Source organism: Myotis lucifugus, unplaced genomic scaffold, assembly GCF_000147115.1.
Source record: "Myotis lucifugus unplaced genomic scaffold, Myoluc2.0 scaffold_96, whole genome shotgun sequence".
NCBI lineage: Eukaryota > Metazoa > Chordata > Mammalia > Chiroptera > Vespertilionidae > Myotis > Myotis lucifugus.
The window spans coordinates 2,446,199-2,471,705 of record NW_005871144.1 but is presented as its reverse complement, the minus strand read 5'-3'; positions in this window follow the sequence as shown (position 1 = coordinate 2,471,705).

Here is a 25,507-nt window from a genome sequence, read left to right as displayed (position 1 = left end):
CTTCCCTTCGTGGAACTACATTCTAGTAACCAAAAATTTAATATATTAATGTATGGTGTGGTAAAATATAATGATTACTTCTATGAAGAAAACTATAGCAGAAAAGGGCATAGTGTAAGTACTGATGATTATGTGGGAAGTTATTTTATTTTATATAATACTAGAGGCCCAGTGCACAAAAATTTGTGCACTCGGGGGGGGAGGGGGTCCCTCAGCCCGGCCTGTGCCCTCTCGCAGTCTGGGACCCCTTAGGGGATGAACACCTGCTGGCTTAGGCCCGCTCCCCAGGGGATTGGGCCTAATATGGCAATCAGACATCCCTCTGGCAGCCCGGCAGCCCTCGGGGGATGTCCACTTGCCAGCGGGGAGCAGACCTAAGCTGCAGTCAGACATCCTTAGCGCTGCTGAGGAGGCAGGAGAGGCTCCCACCACCACTGCTGTACTGGCATCCATCAGCCTGGCTTGTGGCTGAGCAGAGCTCCCTGCTATGAGAGCGACTGACCACCAGAGGGCAGCTCCTGCATTGAGCATCTGCCCCCTGGTGGTCAGTGTGTGTCATAGTGACCAGTAATTCCCAGTCTTTCTGCTTTAGGGTCAGTTTGCATATTACCCTTTTACTATATAGGATAGAGGCCTGGTGCACGGGTGGGGGCCGGCTGGTTTGCCCTGAAGGGTGTCCCGGATCAGGGTGGGGGTCCCGATTAGGTGCCTGGCCAGCCTGGATGAGGGGATGATGGCTGTTTGCAGCTGGTCACACCCCCTTCAGGGTGGGGGTCCCCACTGGAGTGCCTGGCCAGTCTGGGTGAGGGGCTGAGGGCCGTTTTCAGGCTGGCGGGTGACTGAAGCTCTCAGCCTCTTTTTTTTTCCTTTTTTTTTTAATTCTGGGATTTATTTACCTTCTATAGCTGTCACTAGAGCTGAGAGCCCGCTCCAGCTCTGAGGCCGTGGCTGGCTGAAAGCAGGTATCTGGGTTTGTTTAGCTTCTATAATTGAAACTCTGTTGCCATCACTGGTGCTCTAAACTCTGAGCCTGCTGGTGGCTGAAAGCAGGTTTCTGGGTTTGTTTAGCTTCTATAATTGCAACATTGTTGCATCTGGAGCTCAGAGCTGGGCTGCGGCAGGTGGGGAACCTTGGCTTCCTCCTTCACTGGAGCAAGCAAGCCTCCTGTTCGCTTCAGCTGCCTGGCTGCCGGCCGCCATCTTGGTTGGCAGTTAATTTGCATATCTCGCTGATTAGTCAATGGGAAGGGTAGCGAAGTTACAGTTAATTACCATGTTTCTCTATTATTAGATAGGATTATTTTATATTAAGTGATATTTGAGTAGAGGCCTGAGGGAAATGAATGACTTAATATTAGGAAATCTGGGCAAGGGCATTTCAAAGAAGGGGACTAGCATGTGTAAAGGCCATGAATGGGAAAAGTTCCCCTTTGTTCCAAGAACAGCTAGGCCATTAGTGTGGCTTTGAGAGAATGATAGGGTGAGTTGTTGGAAGTAAGGTTAAGGATATGAGGGTTAAGGTCATACTAGGCCTGCCTGGAAGGTCACCTTAAGGGGAAGGGTCATTTAGACACTTTGGTTATTATTCTAAGTAGGATGTTATTAGAATAATACTTTAATGATTAAAAACTGCTAATTATCCTGTAAATTGCTTTGCACAAAAAGCAACTGAAACTCTTTAATCATCTTCTTGGAAAGCTTTTCTTTTAGATTGATTTGTTACAAATCTGGTAACAGGAAGAAATCTCCAGAGTAAGCTATTCTCATTGAAATCAGTAAGAAACACTTTTAATTTTACTACCTGGAGCTATTTTACTGAATATTTAAAGGACAGATTAAAACCCAAGAAATTGGTAATTAGTAATTAATTGGGTTATAAAAACATAAACACCAAGATCATCAGCTCAGATCAAAGTTGTGGAGACAAAGCTTTAACATCTGAAAGCACTTCACTGGAAATATGGAATGGAAGACATGACATTCTCAATTTTTTTTCTTGTCAAGAAGAATTCATATGCACAAGGCAAGAATGACCCTGCTTTTGATATTCAATGGCATGCCTGCAAGGAAGCTTTCTGTAGGTGCTACAGTTAAATGAATCTGGAAATTAGCCTATTGGGTCAGGGAAAACACTTTAGCACAACACATAATCAAACATTTTCTAAAATGGCATTAGAGTGTGTGCTCCCTAGTTGATTCTAACCCTCATTATGCAAAATGTGCTGAAAAATGTAATGCAGAACATGATGATTTGATTATGTAACAAAACCAGTTAAATGTTTTCATTAGCGGCATGATATTTTTGCACAATAAAGATAATTGAGTGTTGAAAATGTACTAATTCATTTAATCCCATGAGGCAAAAAATAATACTGAGGGAAATAATATATTGCTAGGGACTCTGATTAGTAGAGCACAAATTGCAAATTGTTCTTGCTAATAAGCATAATTTCAATTTAGAGTACACTATGGAAAAATTTTAGACATTTTACTTGTTGAATTATTTAAAGTTTAAAAAGTGGTTAAACTTTGCCTTTTATAAAGTTTAAACAGTTTTACTAATTAGGTAGAGCAGCAGGAAACATTCTTTGTTTCTTTGTCCACATGGGGAAGTAATACATAAGTTATATATGTGTGTTTGTGTGCATATGTGTATACAAAATTTGAGATATTCTAAGTCTCAGGCCCATGTGGAGGAGAACAGAAGAATGGATTGCTTGAAGTAAACAGTTGCCTGTGAACAATTTAATCTAATAAATTAAATATGATCTTTGGATAGATATTTATCTGATCTGAGTATATTGTCTAACTTTATATATAAAAAAAGAAGTGAAGCCCTGACCGGTTTGGCTCAGTGGATAGAGCGTCGGCCTGCGGACTCAAGGGTCCCAGGTTCGATTCCAGTCAAGGGCATGTACCTTAGTTGCGGGCACATTCCCAGTGAGGAGTGTGCAGGAGGCAGCTGATTGATGTTTCTCTCTCATCGATGTTTCTAACTCTCTATCCCTCTCCCTTCCTCTCTGTAAAAAATCAATAAAATATATTGGGGGAAAAAAGAAGTGAATAAAGATATTAAAAATCTTGAGAAAATCAGTTGAAATTATTTTTTCATTTCCAGTAATTACTAAAATGTAAATAATTGGGCAGTCATTATAAAAGTAATAATTGACCTGTTGAGTAAAATACTTATATCTTATTCTACTAAAAAGACTAGGATTTATACTGCTACTTTTGTTAGTAATGAGGCTAAAATATATTGATAAAAGATTTCTTGTTTGCAAATTGATCTGAGAAACATCAATCAGCTGCCTCCTACATGCCCCCTAATGGGGATCGAACCCACAACCCTAGCATGTGCCCTGACCAAAATCCAACTGGTGACCCTTTGGTGCATAGGACAACACTCAGCCAACTGAGCCATACCAGCCAGGGCTGCTTCATATATTTATTTATTTTGATTCTATGCTAGATATTGCATGAAAAAAATTTGAATAAATTACATTTGCTCAGAAACTTAGTGTTTCATCTGTGAACTTCTAGCCATCTAACATGTAATTAAGATGATTCTGTTGTTATATTATAGGTTACATTCAGTTTACATTGACTTCTCTTGGCCTGGTATGGGAGCACAAGGGAGAGTTCAGTGACCTCTTGGTGCTTTATAGTCCAGCCATCAGCTTTTCAGACTGTTTGGAACCTCATTTCTTATTTTCAGAGGAGCTTCCAGGTTTGTTTGGTTGGTTCACTAGTGATTTATCTTTGCTCTCACTATTGTTCCTAGTTCTCTGTTACCCAGGGGCTGTCTCTCTCTCCTGCTTTCCTGCAAGCAGAGGTGCAAGGCTTTGGCAATGTGTACAGTAAAGGTCCAGATCCTCTATAGAGGTTTTACCTCAGGTCCCCCCCTCTCTTAATAGGCAACAGCAGTGAATCCTGAGGTGGTTCAGAGGGGTGTCTCTTAAATTTTTCCTGTTTGTGGTCTGTTTTTAACAGGCCTTGTATGCCTTTACCTCAGGGATCTTCTCTCTACTCCAAGTTCATCATGTGAATATTCAGTGAGAATCTATGTGAAAGAGTAGTAGGTGGGTGCAGAATCTCTTTGTGGCTGTGGATCCTCAGTTTTAAAAACCACTTTACCAGTCAAGGCTTCGCCTATAAAATTCATAAAATATGTTTAGCTAATTTCTTCTTGCTCACCAATGGTTGCTTCCTTGCCCTGCTTTTCAGTAAGAAATGAAGGCCACTATAGATCGCTTTACTCCCAGAAGTATCTTGTCACTTTCCATTTTGTAATCATTTTTATTTCTTTGTGTTCTCCCATGTCTGATGAATTAAAAAAAAACACTTTACTTTTATAAATTATTCATGTCTTTGTTGCTAAAATGGGAATGACATTACGTTGTTACTTTCTTCATCTTCAGTAGAAGCAGAAATTCTAAAGTTATTTTTAATAGAAAAAAGATATCTAACATTATAGGTTTAAATACATTATGGTTATTTCCATAGATTGGAGCATATTTGAACCCCCAAAATGATTTAAAAATTATTATTGTCATAAAAAGATATTATATTTTAGGGGACAAATGTGAATTATAAAATGTTAATTAATAAATTTTTAAATTATAGTTATCTCCGGTGGAATTATGTACTCCTTAGCTAAGGATCGCTTTGTTGCAAGGGATATAATCCTTTCTAGCCCAAGTAAAGGTATTTTTTTCTTATAATGTCAAGTTACAGTATTGCCACTGAGAATATAGAATGATTCACAGGCAGCTACTCTTTCTATTGCTCTTAGATTAAATAACCTCTCGTATCTGCTTTTTTCTGCTCAAAGAGCCACACTGAATCTAAAGTGGTTCTCTGAGTCTCATTTGCAAATATTTAGGAAGGAGAATCTGGTTTGGCAACACATGAAAAGTTCTGTTTCAGGTTCAACCAGTTGTGACAGCAGATGGGTCATGATATACTAACATGGTGTTTGGGAGCCCTTATTTTTGAGTGTTGTTGTTTTAAACATGCTGATGGTCTTGCTTTTTCTGTTAGTGTACAACTCTCCTCAGATCAAGGACCTAAATGGCTTATTCTGTGTGACTTCCCAGTAAGGAAGAAAGCCTGTAAGCCCCTTTTCTGCCTCATAAATGTTATTTTAGTATAATTTTTTCTGTTGTTTGTGAAATAAAGATACTATCTAGTGCAATAATATGCATTATTAACTAAAATAATGTATATAGCCCAGCCAGTGTTGCTCAGTGGTTGAGCATCAACCAATGAACCAGGAGGTCATGGTTCGATTCCCTGTCAGGGCACTTGGCGTGGGTTGCAGGCTCGATCCCCAGTGTGGGGCATGCAGGAGGCAGCTGATCAGTGATTCTCTCTCATCATTGATTTTTCTACCACTTACTACCTCTCTCTTCCTCTCTGAAATGAATTAAAATATATTTTAAAATTATAATGTATATGAAGTTGAAATATTAATTTAAAGTGTTATACAAATACTACTACCTAAAATATTTTATAAAATATGCATAGAAAATGGACCTGCTGAATCAATTAAAAATTGAGTTGGGATTTTAAAAAATATGACTGCAGTATGAGAACAGATTTGAGATAAAGAGTTATCAATTCATCGATAAGTAACAGGTTAAATGATGAACACAAAATAGAGTAATAGAATGAGCATTTATGAAATTCTGGTATAGAAATTTCTTTTGAGGTGAATTTTGATTGTTGAATATGTTTCATCATGCCAATGTAATGGAAAGGTTGGAGAACATTTGAAATCTCACTATGGAGTACTAATAACAGATTTTTTCTTTTGTTTGTTCTTTTCCTCCATCTTTCCTCTATAAAATTGTACCGAATGCCCACTAGATATTGGGCTAGGCACCCCTTTTTCAGAGCCACTGAGAGGAAGAACAAAACAAATCCCATTTTTTTTCAGAGCTTGCATTTTATCAGAGAAAGCAATCAGTGAACAAATAGATCCCTAAATGTGCATGTGAAAGAGAGAGAATAGGCAATGATAAGTGCTAGAATGAGGAGTTAATGGTAGGGGAATACTAGTATCTGATGCTTAGAGAGGCTGTCACTTGGTCAAAGGCAACCTCCTTATACTTGAATGAAGAGAGAGAAAGAGCTATACAGATGTGGAAAGAGTGGATTGGGTACAGTATATATCAGGCGATAACACTTGGAAATATGAGCCTACTTGTCATGTTCACCTAAGTGCAAGGATGCCTGAACAACTAGAGTTGAATGAAGAGGAGACTGAATAGTGGAAGATGAATTTGGAGTGGAAACTGGGAGGCAGATGATAAAAAAAATCACAGGCCTTAAAGAACTGAGATTGTATTCTAACCTTAAAAGGAACCCTCTGGTTACGGTGTACAGAATAATCTGTATAGAACCAATAGGGCCTGTGGGAAGGCTATTTAGGGTAAAGTACTTAATAAGTACTTCTTAATGATGATGATGATGATGGTGATGATGATGGTGATGATGATGATGACCACACTAAGAATATATATATATATATTTACTTTTCAAAATAGTGTTGGAAGTATATTAATATTTTCTATTATAGATTTATGTGTCATTAGAGTATTATAGATAGAATACATTTTTAAGACTTTTGTCAGCCAACAAAATAAATTTGTTTTACTGATGACACTAGGATATTCAAATAGAAAGAAAATAAAAATAGCATGATGTATTTTAATCCTTTAAATAGTTGAGTGTACCTTTTGTGATCATACAAGAGCATGTAGCAGTTAGCATAGTTGAATGTCAAACATGATAATTTTAAAGCATTATTCAAAATACCAAAAGTATAAAATCATCATATAATCACATTAATATAAATGTGTATCAAGAAAATATTAATTTTCCATAATTTGTCAGAGACCATTATCAAAAGAAAAGATTTTTTTAAAATATATTTTATTGATTTTTTACAGAGAGGAAGGGAGAGGGATAGAGAGTCAGAAACATTGATCAGCTGCCTCCTGCAGGCCCCCCACTGAGGATGTGCCTGCAACCAAGGTACATGCCCTTGACCGGAATCGAACCTGGAACCCTTTAGTCTGCAGGCCGACGCTCTATGGTCAGGACAAAAAGAGAAGATTTTCAAAAATAAATGTGAAATATCTTTTTAAAGACAACATTAATAATTACATAAAGTTAAGAGAATTCTAAGAAGGCCTAGATTGCAAAATATGGGGCTCTATCTGGGAGCTATTTACGCACTTATGAAGTTATTTCATTTCAAATCAAATGTGATATAATGGTTACCATTTTTTTGGACTGCCTATTCTCTGCCAGTCACTGTGCTAAGCATATTGCAAGCATAAATTCTTTTCTGGGGAGAATAAATTGTGGTCACCCGCTACTGAAAAATAAGGCCATTTTTTGCATATCTATTTTAGGTATGTCGCCAATTCTTAATTGGCAAAGTAAAAATATGATTTCATCAAGTTCATATTGAGTTCATTGAGGAAATAATATCTCATCTTCCTGTTATCCTGGAGAGAATGAGCTGGAAAATATTTAGCTGTGATGGTAAAAAAACAACTAATACATTACAGCTTGATGTTCCCTTTGTTTATTTCCCGCAGCTTCCTTGCAGGAAATATGTGTATCCATCTAATTGGGAAGGTGTCCACCAGCAATTATATCAGATGGAATCCATGGGATCCAGCAATTACAACAGATTGGATTGAGTAAACGGGTACTTAATAAGTACTTCTTAATGATGATGACGATGGTGATGATGATGATGACCGCACTAAGAATATTTATGTGACAGTGATGGTGAATAAAAGACCCTAAGACTATTTTCACTCTTTTTTTTTACACTACATATTTAATAGGCCTACTTGCATCTCAATTTTGCAGTGAGAAAACATCTTTCTCAAGGTGTCTCATATGACAATATGCTAGATGTTGACAAATGAACTAAACAAGTTATAAGAACATACTTTAGCTAGATGTCAGATAAAGGGCAACTAAGAGTAATTACAATTTTCTTCTGTGTAATACATTTCTACAAGAATCTAAAATGAAATTATAAACATTGAATAACTTCACCTCCTAGAGTCAAAGAAAAGGTCATTATCTCCAGAACTGAACTTCAACTGCATCTTACACAATAAACATCCACTTATCCAGCTTAACCTTAATGTAGAGTGCAAAAAGAATAATCAGTTTACAATGAAGCAAATCAAAAGCTTATTTAAATGAGATTTTAAATATTTCTCTTAGAAAGCAAAAGATAACTTGCCACTTTAAATTTAAAATGACCCACTTAATTATGAATTCAATTGCAAATAATTTCTCAAGTGTCACTCTTTTGATATTATAATTTTGCTATTATTAATATAATCATGTACACTTCTAGTAAGCAGGAATCATATGTAGAATAATGTATGGAAACTAACCTAGTACTAAGTGCTGCAGAGAGAAAAAGGAACTGATACTTCAAAATTTATACTGTAAATAAAATACTAAATTTAACAAGAAATTCTCACTGAACTGAAAAATGATCAGATTAAAATAATATAGTGGAGTTCCGGCTTTTTTCAAGTTTCAAAATAAAGTATGGAAAAAGATACTTTCCATAGTTAATATCCATAGCTCCAGAGTTAATATCTAGTAAAACTTACCAGTAACTTGATCTCTTTTTAGTTGGAATGCAAACTTTTAGATGTTGTCTAGGTAGACCCTATGGAAATGGACATTTACAATCGTGTGTATGTAAGGTTGTATATGTGTTTCTCTGAATTTTTGCTAGTATCCTTTATGTATTTTGGCATATGCTTTTGCAAAGAAATTATTTTGCATTCCAGTCAATAGGGAATAAAAATCTCCAACATTTAAACATAGCTAGACTAGGAAATAGGGACCCAAGAGACTCCCAAGCTTTGGAGATAACAATCATATTGTATTTACTTCTCTAAGCACTTCACTTTTTGTGAATTCATGAAAGAACCTAATACGTGAACTCTCTGTAAACTTGTCTTTTTAAAAAAAATAATTAGTAGTAATTTATAATTAGTAGTAATTTTATTTCTAATTTCAAAATTATTGCCAAGTGAGATAACTTCTTTATACATTATAATATTATAGAGAGCAGGATTTAGCACTGATGGCCATTTTTTTCATTCGTTTCTATAATCTCTCATAGGAGTTACTGGCTCTGCATATGCATGTATTCTTAACATTCCTACTGTAAACATAACCTTTATGGTTTGTAACATTTATTTTGCTTTAATAACTGAAGTAAACCCCAGGGATCTTTAAGACCATAGATGAGGTCTCATATGTTATCACTTTGATTAAATCTCAACTCCTGATTATGCTAACAGGGCACTTACTGCATTCTGGCCCATGGAGCTGCATAAATCTCATTTCTTTTATGTCATTATGACACCAGTTAGTTTTGCCATTGAACTGGACAGTGTAAGGTTTTCAGTACTAAACCCATACTGTGAACCAACCTTAACTTAGACTTATATTTTGGGAAGCAATGCATTCTATGAAACTAACTTTTCAGCCAATGAGAGAGAAAGACAAGTGAAAAAGCGAAGAAGATGAAGCAGGGCCTGGGACAGTCTGTGAACTTTGAAAAGGCACATTCAAATGATAATATTTCTATGCATATAGCAATATAACATGAGGGTCATTGTTTCATAATGCAATTTACAGGAAATAATGGGCAACTAAATTTTCTGGCTTACTAGTGATAAAAATGAAGAAAAAATTTATGTTCCGTGATTCAGATATTTCTCAATGGGAGGATAATATCAGCATCTGGACACAGGCTTACCTTTTTATTATTATTATTAAAAGAAGACTTGGGTTTGAAAGATTACAGGTTACCAATGGAATTAGTACTAGGCTACATTAGAGAGTATCAACTAATATGTAGGCTCTCTATCAGACTAGTAGAAAACTATCACTAAGTATATTTATGTTCCCAATTCATAGATGGTAGACATACATTTGGGGGCACCTCACATAATGTTTGTTGCACCTGACTGTATGACCTCCCAAGACATAGGTTTCCGCTGGAAAGTATGTAGTTATGAGAAATGCACTACCTACCAAGGCAGCCCATTCTATATTGGAAATTGCTCCAACTATTTTATTTATTAAGCTTAATTTGTTTCCCTACAGTTTCTCTCCACTAGTTCCAAATCTGCCCTCTGGATCTACACAAAATTATCTAATCATTCTTGTCTATGACAACTTTTGACATAGCTGAAAATAGCTCTCATGTCTTCCTAATATTTTATTTTCCAGGCTATTTACCCATCACAAAAAATAAGATTAACTATACCTGACCTGCCTCATCTCAGAATGGTGATAGGAATGAGGTAACAGATGTAAAAGTATGTCAAGAATAAAAATAAAAATACATGAAATTTATCATTGTTATATGTTAAAACTAGCAGATAGGAAATTCTAAACCCTTAGCTAAAATATCTTTCATCATGATGTTTTTAAAAATTCAATTTTTTTATACTTCTATATTCTTAGATTGAACTAAATTAGTGCTTATAAAAGAGTCAGCCAAAGAATTTCAGAAATCAGAATAAGTAATAATTAAGACAGTTGAAGCAGGTTAGTGCAATCTCCAGAAAGGTTAGAATATGTTCCTGAGGAGTCTCTTCCAAATTTTCAAGCCCAGAGAAGTAGAGGAACTGAGCTGAGGAGGCCTCTCTGTTTGGGACAATGCCTGGTACAATACGAGAATTCCAACTATAGTCACCCTGAAATAGATTCCTCATGTCCTAGCAATTTTGGGGTTAAGTGTACCTCTGGCAACTGTACAGACCTTGGATTCAAGAGCCAGACTGTCACCATAACTGGTTTTGCTCAGTGGAGAGTGTCGGCCTGCGGTCTGAAGGGTTCCCGGTTCGATTCTGGTCAAGGGCATGTACCTTGGTTGGGGGCACATCCCCAGTAGGGAGTGTGCAGGAGGCAGCTGATCAATATTTCTAACTCTCTATCCCTCTCCCTTCCTCTCTGTAAAAAAATCAATAAAATATATATTTTTTAAAAAAGAGCCAGACTGTCTAAGTTTAAATCAGGCTGTGCCACTTGTTAACTGTGTGAACTGAGGCATGCTCTTTAACTATTTGGCCTCAAATCTTTTACTGGCAAGATTTGTTTGGCTAGAGAAAGACATGAGGGGCTTCCCTGTGGTAATGTAAATTTATGTAACAATAGCAATCTACATTTCAGGTTATTGTAAGAATTGCATGAGTTAAGATATAGGGTATGTATAGAGCAGTGGCTATCTCCTGATTCAATAAATGCCAGCTGTGATGATGACAATGAATTCCTCAGCATTGGGGCCAGAATGAGTATCTTCAACTATACACTTACCTTAATTTATGCAAACTTTTTTTGCTACATGTTTAACCTACAAACAAAAAAGCAAACAAACAAAACAAAGTTGGTTTTCCTATTCTTCCTGCCATCCTCAGACTCTGTCACAGAGATATGAAATATCATGCACTTAAAGTGACTTATTCATTGGAAAATGCATGTTCAGTAATTCATTTAAAGGATTGCGTTATAGATAATGTTGACTACTCGTTGCAATTACACTGCTCAATCTGAGCAGGCCCATTCTTCCTACACCTCATCAAGGAGTAGAGGAATCACTATTCCAATTGCTCCAATTCAAAGCTAAATAACCAGGGTCAGTCATAACACAGTCAAAAGAACATTCCAAGCAGTGATGTCAATGAACTAAACAGGAGAGACAAAATGTAAATGCAATGACCAGGTTATTATTCTTATTAAAACTAAACAAAGTCAAAGGGGAAAAAAGGACAAATGTGCTAAGTGTATAAGTTGGTTTTTTTAAAAAATATATTTTTTTATTGATTTTTTACAGAGAGGAAGGGAGAGGGATAGAGAGTTAGAAACATCGATGAGAGAGAAACATCAATCAGCTGCCTCCTGCACACCTCCTACTGGAGATGTGCCCGCAACCAAGGTACATGCCCTTGACCAGAATTGAACCCGGGACCTTTCAGTCTGCAGGCCAATGCTCTATCCACTGAGCCAAACTGGTTAGGGCACAAGTTTGTTTTTTTAAGTACATGAGCTCAAGTTAGAATTTTTATTAATAATTCTCTTATTTTCTTTTTTAAAATATATATTTTTTACTAATTTTAGAGAGAAAGAGAGAGGGAGAGAGAAACATCAATAATGAGAGAGAAGCATTGATTGGCTGCCTTCTGCACGCCCCCCACTGGAGGTTGAGCCCACAACTCGGCATGTAGCTCTTCCAAGCATCTTTCTGCAGTAGAAGATGCAAATCAGACCCCCAGAAATTCTGCTCCTGAATACTTTTACTTAATTTTCCTATGTATTTCTTATTTCAGTAGAATCAGAAGGAGGAAGGGGTCCTCTTTGCAGGCCACACTGGAGCTGTTTATTCATTGCAGCCCTTTCTCTAAAAGCAATAGTCTACTTGGCTTAGCTGCTGTGTATTGTTGGCCACAGGACCACATGAGTTTTGCAGTTTCTCCATTTTTATTCTGTTTTATTTTTTTTCCATAAGGTTTTCCTGACTGATACAATTTCTTCTGAATTTTTAACTTATAGTATTCTCTTTTTCCTATATTCTGTTGCCTTTCTAATTTATTCTCTGATCTACTTTTCTAATCAATACTGCCCACTCAAAATATAATAGAACCTGGGAAGCACACTCTTGAATTTTTATAGCTTGTTTTATTTTCTCTCCTCTCTTTTACTAATATAAAAGTTTTCTTCCTCATATTTCTGTATGTCTTGTCATCCTGCTCCCCATGCTGTTATTTCAACCTAGCTGCCAACCCTTGGACATCTAAATGACAGAAGAGAAGTACACTGTCATTTCGTCGCACCCAGTGCAGAATGTCCAAGGGAACACAGGTCAGTCCCTGCTGGCTCTTCCCCCTCACACTCTCCTGGGGGAGTGGGAATTTCTTACCACTTCTCACTGTTCCTTTCCCTCATTTGGTCTCTTTTTAATTCAAGCTTCAGGGGCTTTTTCAAGTCTGAGGGTGAATAAGGTGGTGGAGTTGATTTGGCATATTATGTCTTATTTCAAATTTCTGCATTGTCAATGTAAACCTATCTTCAAATGTGTTAAACTGACATCAGATGATGGTGGTGTTTCTTTATACTGAGAGAAAAAAAGAAGTTATCACAGAGGCACAGAATACTGAGCTTGAGTGAAATGTAGTACACAGGTTAGAGAGTAATGGGAATAAAATCAGAAAAGTTAGCAGGACTCAAATAGATATGATCTTAGAGATCATACTAAGGAATTTGGATTGCCTTCTAATTAAAATGGTAAACAATAAAGAGTTTCTTGTTGGGGAAGGGCATGATCTATGTTGCTGAAAATGTAGACTCTAAAGACAAGAGAAGAGGCAGGAAGACCTCTCAGGATATTGCTAAACAAACCCAGGTAAGAAATGAGATGGTGGTTAGGTCCAAAGTGGTTACAGTGGACACAATGAGGATTAGGCCTGAAGTGAACAGAATATGAGAAGAATCAAGGGTGAGTCCTGTTATAGACCTAAGAAACTAAGTAGCTAAGAATGGCTATTTAATGAAATGGGGCATTCATCCTGCTCCAGGCTTTGAGATGTGTGGAGTAAGGAAGAAAAAAAAATAGTTTCCGTTTGAGAATGATGTACTCAGGGAGGTGAAGGTAACCTTCCGAGATGAGAGTGAAGATTCAGGGAAGTTACTAATCACAGACTATTCATTGCCTCTGGTGGGGGCAAGATTTGTTTGACTAGAAAAGACACGAGGGCAGTTCCTCTGGTAATGGAAATGTTCTATAACTTGGTACATATAGCTGTATGCATTTGTCAAAACTAGCGAAACTATATGTACACTTAAGATCTGTTCATTTCACTGCATATAGATTACACATCAAAAATAGAAACTTGCCAAAACCGGTTTGGCTCAGTGGATAGAGCGTCAGCCTGCAGACTGAAAGGTCCCAGGTTCGATTCCGGTCAAGGGCATGTACCTTGGTTGCGGGCACATCCCCAGTGGGAGATGTGCAGGAGGCAGCTGATCGATGTTTCTCTCTCATCGATGTTTCTAACTCTCTATCCCTCTCCCTTCCTCTCTGTAAAAAATCAATAAAATATATTTAAAAAAAATAGAAACTTATGAGTTAGAAAAACAAAAGTCATTTTGCTTGCATATAGAGAGGAATGGTGAGAATAAAAAGTCAAATAAAGCTGCTGTCCACTCGGTTAAGTGTGCAAAATGTCTTTAAGTCTGAGTAAACTCAGCCAATTGTAGTAGACAGAAGATCGACAACCTGGACTATAAAGAATCAATCACAGTTACTTGAAGAGTTAAGTTGTGAAGAACTCCCTCTGCAATAATGATATCTTGTCAGTTAACTTTCCTCTTGTGATCAGATATATAGTGGCTTGTGTCAGCACCTGACCCTAACTTTCTCAATGGAATGCAATGAAACGATGATTCATGGATATTTGTGTTCCTGTCCAGTGAGACCTGCTGAGCAATGGGTATGTTTGAGCATCAGACATGTCTTGGGAACTAAAGAGAGTATCTTCCTAAAAATAGATTCACTCAGAGACATTTTAGGACAGTGAAGTGTAATTGTTAACTTTATATGTCAACTGAAGTCTCCTTATCTTTGCTGGAGACATTTCCTGTCTTTCCAGGGTGAGTAACCAATCTCTGTCTGGACAGAAGGGTAAGCAGATGTGCCAACAGCCATAAAAGATTAAAGTCTTCTAATTTGGGGGTTCCTCGGCTATGATGTGAACACATTGCATGTTGAAGTAAACATCTTTTCCTCAACATGTTGCCCTCTAGGGTTTGGAAGGTTGAGATCCACTATTGCTCTGGCTACTGCTTTCACTGGGAGTAACAAACCATCTGAGTCTCGGGGGTAGGCTCTTGTGTTCTTCTGTCAACACATGTGTATAAGAAGCAAACTTGTTGGATTTTTAGTGGGGTAGCCTCAGATCCTTCACACTTTTAAAACCAACCTGGACATTTTATAATAATCAGGTTATAGTTTCTCATGATGGATTTCAGATCCCTGGATCAAGGTCTTAGCTCTGAAGCCAGCAGGTTCACAGAGTCCAGAAAATATGGGGGGCTAATTCTAGCCGATATAATGGGACTTACGAAAATGTAGAGCTTCCTGACTTTGGGGAGAAATATACAACTCTGCAATAGTCTTTACATTGCCTCCAAGTTGCAAATATATCTGTAAGTAACTTATATTATACAAAGCCTAGTTTTTTGTCATTAATCGCCACTGTGACTCTGTTTTCTAAGATCAGGGCATACACAATAAACAATATCTACTTTTTTCCCCATGGGAGAAAATTTTGTATTTAACTTGCATTCAAACTAAGGAAGTTGATTTATATTTCTGTTACTTCTCATTCCTTGTTTTTAAACATATGCACTTAAGTCTTCTAAAAGAAGGCTCAGTTCTTACTTTTTTGAAAATGGGATATATAGACAATTTAACAATGGACTACTATTCAGATGTACCACCACTACCTTCCTTGAGATAGATCAAAATAATATGAACATTTATTAATAGCATTCTGTATGAAGATCAGAAAATGTGAAGCCTACTAAACTATAATACATCTTTTGATACTACATATTCCTAGGATAGAGAGGTCTCTCTTCAAGCTCCCTTCTTCTTGCATAACCTCCTAACTTCAAGGCCCACCTCTGTTCTGAGGAGAACTCTTACCTGTAGTACCACCCCTCAGGTCCCTCTCCAAAAGCATCAGCCTTATTCTTAGCCAGCAATGGATATAATTCCAGTACATACCATCATATTGTCAATCTCTGGAACTCAACTCCTGTAGTCTATGATTCCATAGGCTAAATAAAATATTAATTTACTGAATCTGCCTATAGCAAAAACTCCTCTGTAGATTACAGGAGTTGATAACATATAGAGATACCTGGAAAATTCTATATCTTAAAATGTATATAAATTTAACACTAGTCCTGACGATATTATTATACCATTTATGCTTATTTTATTAACAATTGAATAGTGGCAGTGAGGACAAATGTTCAATATACTATTTAAACCATTACTTTATTTGTGTGATTGACAACCCTAACCAGGTTTTATGCCTTATTGAGAGATAGAATCTGATAGCATGTCTGCTATACCTTAGTGGGTTATTTCTTTTTAGGTACTAACCATACATTATGCAATATATAGGACTTTAAATTAGGTTTTGATCAATTAGCTCATGCTAAATTTCCAGTCTTTTTGCTTTGCTAGTAAAAAACTTTAAGTGGAGTTCCATATCTATTGTGTAGGATATTTTTGAGGATATTAAAAACAAATGATATCCCTTACAGAGAGATTGCTGCTCCATATATTTTTTTCTTAATGTCAATTCCCCACCTATCTGGAATTATCGTATATCTCCTAGAAAACTCTGATCTTTTATGAAAGAGTGAAGTGAGAGCACAATCTATTTCTAAAAACAAAACCACTAAATATCTTTCTTTGCAGAAAGGTAAATAATCTTAAATTTCATTAAATCTGAGTGATATTATTAGGACTGGAACATAAAGATAATGTCATTGTGTCCTTTATACCATTCACCAATCCATACTCTGGGACTACTTATATAAAGGGTTCATAAAGTTATAAGATAATTAAATAAAAAATGTTTTTTCACTTACCTTAATTCTTATATCTATATATGCACTTAGAGCACTTAAAACAAGTCAACCTATCATCAACTATAAATATCAGTGAAATATTGAATTACCTTTAAGGCCCCGAGATCATGTACAGAAATACGGGTGCTATTTTGCTCTTTTCTTAAAACCCACTAGAAAGTCTGTAATTCAGTAAATTGTTCCAAAACCAGAGCAAATTTTTCCATAGAAACAACCTGCAAAAAAGTGTTAGATCACCACATTGTTCCTATAAAACTGTTAAGCTCACAGTCTCCTCAAGTTGAATATTTTATCAATGCTGCAGAGAACCTAATCGCCATGTTTATTAACATGTCTGTGTAAAAATTAATTCAGAGTCTTCAATTCTCCAAGGAAGCCAGGGCACTATTTGCCCTGGCAGTGGAACTGTGTATTTTTTTCATCTCGATGACCAGATAGTGGGACATGCCCTTTTCACCTCCAGTAATTGGATGTGGTGTGACAGCCATGATGTTGAGCTGGGACATTAGCCATAGAGAAAAAAGTAGAGTGGGAGGAGTAAGCTGAATAGACTGACTTGGTAGGTCTGAAAAGATGCTTCTCGGTCTAGCTGAATGCATTACACCGTTTTGAAGTTTCCTTATTAGGGTCCTAGGAGCCAACCTTCATGCTTTAAGTTCCTCCTCACCCATCACTACTGATGAGTTCCGCCCCTCACCTTGATTCAGATATATAGTGGCTCGATTCATAGAAGAATAGGACAAACTCTCAGTATTTCTTCCCTATCTACTCCATCCTTTATGAAGCGTACAATACTTCTGGGGGTTTTCTCCACTTACTGGTACATGCATTCCATCTGAACACCCTTTTATAATATGGGCCACACCTGGGAAGATGTATGCAGAAAAATATTGACTTCTGAAATCTCTCTTCCTCCCTAAACCTCACTTGGTCCTTTAAGGTGAAGGTTCAGTCTGCAAACTCAGCAGTCCAGGCATGATTCGAAGGAAATGCCCTGCTGATTGCTGTTAGTGAGGCTCAGACTAGAAAGATACCCTTCTCTTTTAAATATTCATTTAATACACAATATCAATATTATCGAATATTGAAAATCAATTTTATAAATTCTCCGATTAGATTGCCATACCAAAACCAAAACAACATGTATAGCCTAATATAGCCTACAGGGCTATCAGCTTATGATGTCTACACACAAAAGGTGATGCTGACTGTTCTTTGTCGATAACATAGTTGAAGCTGGAGTCATCTACTTTGGAATGTATTATCAGAGTCAGGTACAAAGGTTTTCACATATTATGGGGTATAATTCGCATAAAATTCCTTTACTTCCCTAAAAGTAATTAAACTGGTTATTTTTCCACCAGTCACATTCTTAGGGAGTTCATCATCACTCTCTAAGTGCTTTTCCCTATACTACAAATTATTTAAAAAATTCGCAGAACTAAGACTTAAAAAAAAAATAGAGGTCCACTTGATATTCATTGCCAAATGGAGGAAAAAGCACCAGCATCTCTGCTTTGCTACTGCCATCAGGACGCTATGGATAGTCACTGCCTCACGATGCTTACTGGGAGTGTGATGCAGAAGAGCCCCTCTGAACAGCTCCCACATCAGTAGCCAGCCTCATGGCCCCTTGCCATTGTGTCTCCTTCCTTAGTGCCCATCCTATTTGGGAGAGATCTGGGCCAGATGGATCAGCTAAGCGTCCTTGACATTGCCCTTCCCTTATCTGATACATGCCCCCCTTTGCACAGGCTTGGTCTTGTTTCCTCACCTACTACAAGTTTATTTTCCTTTATCATTTTAGTTAAAAGTACAACTTTCCCCAAGACCCATATTGGCGTTTCCTGTTCTATTTCAGGCTTTACTGTGCTACATGACCTGCCCGCCATCTGGCCCATGAGCTATTTGGTGCACACTTATTTTCAGTCACCACATTTTGGTATGTCAGCTCCAGGATGGCAGGAAGTTCTGTCTGCTTTTCTCACTGACATGTCCTTAATCTATCGAAGGTACTTTTGAAAAAATGAACACATCAGTTAATGAATGAAGGAGTATATATGAGTCATGACACTGGTCATTTGGAAAATACATTTTTTTTTTCACACAAGACTGATAGATTCACATTGAAGAAGTTAAGAAAGAAGAAAGAAAGAAAGAAAGAAAGAAAGAAAGAAAGAAAGAAAGAAAGAAAGAAAGAAGAAAGAAAGAAAGAAAGAAAGAAAGAAAGAAAGAAAGAAAGAGAGAGAGAAAGAGAAAGAAAGAAAGAAGGAAGGAAGGAAGGAAGGAAGGAAGGAAGGAAGGAAGGAAGGAAGGAAGGAAGGAAGGAAGGAAGAAAGAAAGAAAGAAAGAAAGAAAGAAAGAAAGAAAGAAAGAAAGAAAGAAAGAAAGAAAGAAAGAAAGAAAGAAAGAAAGAGAAAGAAAGAAAGAAAGAAAGAAAGAAAGAAAGAAAGAAAGAAAGAAAGAAAGAAAGAAAGAAAGAAAGAAAGAAAGAAAAGGAAAAATCCATTATCAGATATGAATTAAAGCTTGTCTGCTTTTATGTATTGAAAACCCCAACCAACACAGAACAGTAGTCAGAAGCTGGACCTAATTTCTAGGAAGGAAATTAAAAGCTGATTTTCTGTCTTTCCATTGCTTTTGAGTCCGTGTCCTGATACAAGCCAAATGTTGTCTGTCAGCCTGTTACAGCATGTGCTCATGTGCTGCCACACTTTTCATTGCCGTCCCCCTGCGTTACGCTGCTCTGTTCTGCTGCCTTGCTATCTAGGGCTCGAGATAAAAAGGCTCGGTGGCTGCTGCCATGATGTCTGTCTCCAGAGTTTAAATGCTCCTGAATCGTGGTGTTTGCATCTGACTACATCTTGGCAGCTTCCAAACAAGACTGAGTGAAACCAAGCAACCACGGTGGTGACGACTAATCATGTTGCAGAACAGTGCGAGGGAGAGAAAGGTATGGCTCTGTGGCTCTGGGTTTTTCTTCTGACCACGTGGCACCGCCACGCAGAGGGGACAGATTACCACGGCAGCTGGTTAACACATGCAGCTCCACTACTAGCATTCCACGAGGGTACGGATGCGGATGAAATAAAAACAAACAAACAAAAAAACGTTGAGCTCTTCCATGAGATGTGCGTAGAAGCCAAAAAGCCTTCCTGGTCTTTGTTTTCTACCTTTCCAAGGAGTAGCAGATGTTGTGAATGCTACAAAATGTTAAGAAATGTTACTGTCCACCAAAGCCCAAGCCCAAATGGCCTTTAATGCAAAACTGCAGGAATGTTGAAATTCAGAATTTCCAGCATTATTTTTATTAATATAATTCACAATATATATACTTTGGTTTTTTATCCTTTGCCTTTTTTGTTAGTTTTTTTTTTAAATTGATTTTTAGAAAGAGAGGAAGGGAGAGGGAGAGAGAAAGATTGATGTGTGAGTGAAGCATTCAGGGAGTCAAACCAGCAACCTTTCAAGTGCACAGGAGGACACTCAACCAACTGAGCTACCCCAGCCAGGGCTATTTGTTGTCTTTAGGGTACACTTTGATGTAAGTCCAAGACCAAGTGGCTGTACAAAGGGTTTGAAGAGCATTGTGTGTGATACTCTTATTCAATGAAAGGGAAATTTTAGTACCAGATAAATGCTAGTTGTCATTAGCTTAGAAACTTTGTCCCAAGAAAGATTTTAGTAGCATTAAATATCATAAAATGTGCCCCCCTTTTTTTGGATTATATATATCTACCATTTATGTAAATTACCCTGCCACAAGTATGGCCATCTTTTAAATTTATTTCATAAGGTTCTGAAATTCAATGGCATCCAGAACATTTTCTCAACCGTGCCACCATAGTTTTTTCCCATATATCCTTATAAAGTTTATAAACTTAGAGGACCAAGAAATTTTCCATTTGTGACAATATTTGGGTTATATTTACTTATAACATAGAAATTATGTTATCTTGAAACATAAACAAGACTCTTAGCAGGGGTATTTGAATAATGCTCTGAACTTGAGAATACTCATAAATATTATCACTCTTAGAGAATAAAAGCCCCCTAGACTTGGATTTCTGGCTTTAGTGTTTAAATATAGAAGATAACATTGAAGGACAGAAATCATATGATCTTTGCTCCCCTCTCAATGGGAAACAAGGTAAACTAGAGATTGCAATTATGTTACAGAAACTTGGTTGTCTGTACTGGTTATTGTGAAGAGACATTGTGACTAGCAATCTTAATCTTAAGTTAATATTTGAACACAACAGTGATGCCAATTTCACATTGCATTTGAAGAAAAAAATGTCAAACTTTGCAGAATATTTTGAGCTTTGAAGAAAGTATTTCTCCATGTGTTTTGTGTTTTGTTTTGTTTTTCATCATTGAGGATAGCAGTCCTGCCTTCCCAGTGCCCTCTACTGGAGACTAAAGCTGATGAATATGTATCTCTGTTCTTCACAGTAGCCTGATTTTATTTCTGATTCATAGACTAAAAGGGAAGAAATTTGAGAATTCCATCACTGCTTTCTCCTGGGGTCATATCCAAGTCACCTGAGAGATGAAAATCTTTTCTATTTTTCAAGACTGTTAGAAAAGCAAAGTGGCTAAAAACTACTTTTGCTTGGTCTTTTTACCTCATACCTTGGTTGCCTTAGTGAACATTTAGGTGACTTAAATCATCGCACCTGTCACAAGGGCCTTCAGGGTACAGTAATCCGTAACACTATCTTTATCCCTTAAAGACATAAGATGGGACGTTCACTCAGCCCGGTGGAATTTATCAGTGCCACATAAAAACTACAAGTGTATTTGTCTTCATCGTTTCTTTTCTGGCCATAGAAATGGGTGCATATGCACAATGGAGACGACATATTGTTTCTGTTTCTTAAATGTTCTTTTCTAGAAAATACCTAGAAGAGAATACTCTCACAAGTAAAGAGATCATGTTGCCTTCTAATGGAATTCATTTTGTTACATTTTAATGTGAGGGACATGTTATTATTTATTATTATCCCAGAATTTAGTATCTATCAACATTTAGCATTTGTCTATAATGCAACCTTTTGATGTTTTGTTGTGTGCGACTGATCTCTGAGTAAAATATGCTGTCTCAAGGGAAGTTACATGCTCTCCCTGCTCTTCTTTCCTTCTTGGTTAGCAGTAGAAGTTAATTGGAAGCATTAAAAGGAATGTAAGATGGTACATTTAAGTGCTGCTTTTGATTGAGCTTTGACACCCTGGATATTAAATGCCTATGCATTTTTAAAAATTTATCTTTATTGTTTAAAGTATTACAGATGTCCCCCCCTTTTTTTTTTCCATTGACCCCTCTCCACCCCGTACCCACCCCTCCCAGGCCTTTACCACACTATTGTCTGTGTCCATGGATTATGCATATCCTACATAATAAAAGCCTAATATGCTAAGTGTTCAGTTGTCTGGTCATCTGCTCAACCAGTCAAAGTGTAATATGCTAATGATATGCTAAGGCCACGCACCTGCTCACTATGACGCACACTGACCACCAGGGGGCAGACAGTCAATTGGTCAACCAGTTGCTATGACGTGCACTGACCATGGGCAGGCGCTCCAACTGGTAGGTTAGCTTCTTGCTGGGGTCTGGCCTATCCAGACTGAGCAAGACAGGCCAGACATGCCCTGGAGCCCTCCTGCAGTCCCTCCCGGGCTGGCCAACCTCCCGCGTCCCTCCCTAGCCTTGATAGTGCACTGGTGGGGTCCCTCTGCCTGGCCTGCACCCTCTCATAATCTGGGACCTCTCGGGGGATGTTGGAAAGCTGGTTTCAACCTGATCCCCCAGGCCAGGCCGAAGGACCCCAATGGTACATGAATTCGTGCACTAGGCCGCTAGTATGCATATAAGTTCCCTGCTTGATCTCTACCCCCTTGAATTTTTAAAATATACCTATACATGACAAATATATTCTGTCTCTTCTATGACATAAATTTGTTGTGGCTGCTTGGTTTTCTCTTGACTATGGTCGAAGAATGAAATCACCACTGCCCCCAACAACCTTCCAGTGAGCTTATAATTGCAATTCCCTAGGAGCATAAGCTTCCTGCGAGATGGAACATCTTCAGTTTTCTGAAGTTACTCTATTACTTCTTATAGGTTGCAGCTAATCAACTGCTACAATGGTGACTAATAAAATGCCACAGGAGTCACAATAAATTATCCACCCGCAGTATTTAAAAAGAGGCCAGCAAAATGACTCCATATTTCTGTAGTCATATGTGTGTTATCATATGCTTTACTTTATTCTCTGTAGTCATTTTTGACAAATATTCTATTGAAAAATGAAACTAATGCGAGGAAAAGTACAAGGACCTTTAACTTAAAAAAATCAAAACATGTTCAAAGCTAGTGGAAGACCAACACACCGATCATATTTTTCAAAACCTCTTGAAGTGTAAATTTAGTCACAGTGCCAAGTATAGGTAGCTGATCTCAACCAGTCTTCAAATGGACAAAACATTCTCTTGGACTCAGCAAGGATTGAGTCAGCTGCCAGGTGATAGGTGAGCTGGAGGAGGTGAGAGCCAGATTCAGTGTCTGTGCTTCAAGGTAGCAAAGTCTCAACATTAGACCTTTTATTAGAGCTCTAAAATAGTGTTGGGTGGGAGGACCAATACAACTTCCCAAATTATTCTATAGAGAGCGATATTTTTGACCAGCTCATCATGTTTATAAATTCTGTGATAATATAATGAACAACAAAGACCTCAAGCTGAAATCTTTGTCACCCACTGCTAGACCCAGAAGTGTGGTTATTTACATTTTTGTTGCATTAGGCTACCAAATGCTGTTTTACTAACTGCTTGTGGAGCTAAAAAAAAGCCCGAAAAAAGTCTAGTATTATAATGAAAAAGTATTGAATTGGGAGTCAAAAGAACTGAGTTTGGTATTTTTTGGTTTTTGTTTATGCTGTTGCTGCCATTGCTTATTTCAGTGTCCTTAAAAGCAAAGCATTTTATTTTATATTTTAAACAAAGCTTCTAAAAAATACTGACTTTCTCATATGTAATAAGTATTGATTGGACTAAGATGATTAAATATTTTGCAGCTATAAATTTTCATAAGCCAAACTCTCATATCCAAGTGCTTTGTCAATATATTTGCTTAGAAATCTAATCAGATCTCAAAGGTAACATGTTAACATGTCAAAAAACAAACTTTTAAATTGCCTCCACACATCTGCTTCTCACTCAAACTTCTACTATTAAATGTCAGAACGTAGAAATGTGTTAGGTCAAAAATCCTAGTCTTCCTTTCTGCCTTCTCTTCTTCATACCCCACACCCAATTAATCAGAAAAATCTGTTGGTTCTATCTTCAAAATAATTTTTAAGTTGACCACTTCTCTCTAGTGTTTATGTGCTGCTTTGAACCACTATCATCTCTAGCTTGAACTATTTCCACTGGTATGAGTTGCATTGTTTCCCTAAAAGCAGATGTTGACATCTCAACCCCAGAACCTCAGAATGTGACCTTATTTGGAAATTGAGTCTTTGTAAATGTAGTTGAATTTAGATGAGGTCATGAAGGTGGGCCCTAATCCAATATGACTAGTATCCCTATAAAAGGAGAAATTTAGATACAGAGTCAGACACGCACAGAGGGAGAAGGCCACGTGAATACGGAGGTAAAGATCTTGGGGTTGTATCTACCAGCCAGAGAACACCAAATTATTGCAAAAAAAAAAATCACCATAAGCTGGGGTGGGGGTTGTCATTTCTCCTCTATAACCAGTGGAAGAAAACTACTCTGCAAAAACCTTTATCACAGACTTCTAGCCTCCAGAACTTGGAGATAATAAATTTCTGTTTTAAGCCACTCATACTGGGGTACTTGTTACAGCAGCCCTAGCAAACTAATGCATATATTTAATGGTCTTCCTGCCTTCCAGCCTTTGTTATGGTCTATTCTCCCATGTGGCAGCTAGAAACAAGTCTTTTCTAAAATATCAGTGCAATCATATCGCTCTGTTATTAAATACCCTCCCGTAGCTCCTCACATGCTCCCGTTCTAGAATAACATTCTCTCCACTATTTCTACTCTGATGTCATCTGCTACCACTATCCTCCAAAACCAGCTTTCCCCAGTCAGACTGGTCTCCTTGCTTTACTTCCAATGCATCAATCACTTCCTATTTTGGGGCATTTACACTTGTTTCCACTTTTCAGTATGTTCTTTCTCAATATACCCATCTAACTATGGCTCTCACTTTCAGTTTCTGCTCAGCTGTCATCTTTGTAATGAGTTCTGCTCTGACCTTTTACATGAGATAACACTTTACTCCTCTACTCCTGTAAGCTGCTTTATTCCTTTATTTTTGACAGCACCTATCATTGGTTGAAATACAATATATTTATGTGACTATTTGTACATTTTTATGTGTTTCAAGAGAGCATGGTTGTTGTTTGTCTGGTTGCTTGTTTTTAATTGCTGGTACTCCCAGTTTCTAGGAGAGTTCCTGGCATATACTAAGTGCCTTATTAGCATACGTTGGTTGATAGAATAATTGCATTATGACTCAGCAAAAATACTTTATGAGATTTAAAAAGATTCCAAAATGAAGGGAATACGACCAAGTACATAAAAGCTAAGTATATATAAACTGGTGTGAACCTTCAGTACTTCAATCATATCATCAACACAGCTATGTTAATACCTGGTGTAAGCCAAGTGCAATTCTAGGCACTGGAATTTCAAATATGTAGAAGACATGGCCCCAAACATCTGGCTTGGAAGGGTTGACCACAAT